This window comes from Bison bison, unplaced genomic scaffold (assembly GCF_000754665.1).
Source record: "Bison bison bison isolate TAMUID 2011002044 unplaced genomic scaffold, Bison_UMD1.0 scf7180017858048, whole genome shotgun sequence".
In the NCBI taxonomy this organism is placed as follows: domain Eukaryota; kingdom Metazoa; phylum Chordata; class Mammalia; order Artiodactyla; family Bovidae; genus Bison; species Bison bison.
In genome coordinates, this window is record NW_011488621.1 from 1,886,651 (window position 1) to 1,886,926 (window position 276).

Consider the following 276-nt stretch of genomic DNA (forward strand, 5'->3'; position numbering starts at 1 on the left):
CGAGTCAGTGATGCCATCCAGCCATCTCATCCTCTGTCGTCCCCTTCTCCTCCTGCCCCCAATCCCTCCCAGCATCAGAGTCTTTTCCAATGAGTCAACTCTTTGCATGAGGTGGCCAAAGTACTGGAGTTTCAGCTTTAGCATCATTCCTTCCAAGGAAATCCCAGGACTGATCTCCTTCAGAATGGACTGGTTGGATCTCCCTGCAGTCCAAGGGACTCTCAAGAGTCTTCTCCAACACCAAAGTTCAAAAGCATCAATTCTTCGGTGCTCAGC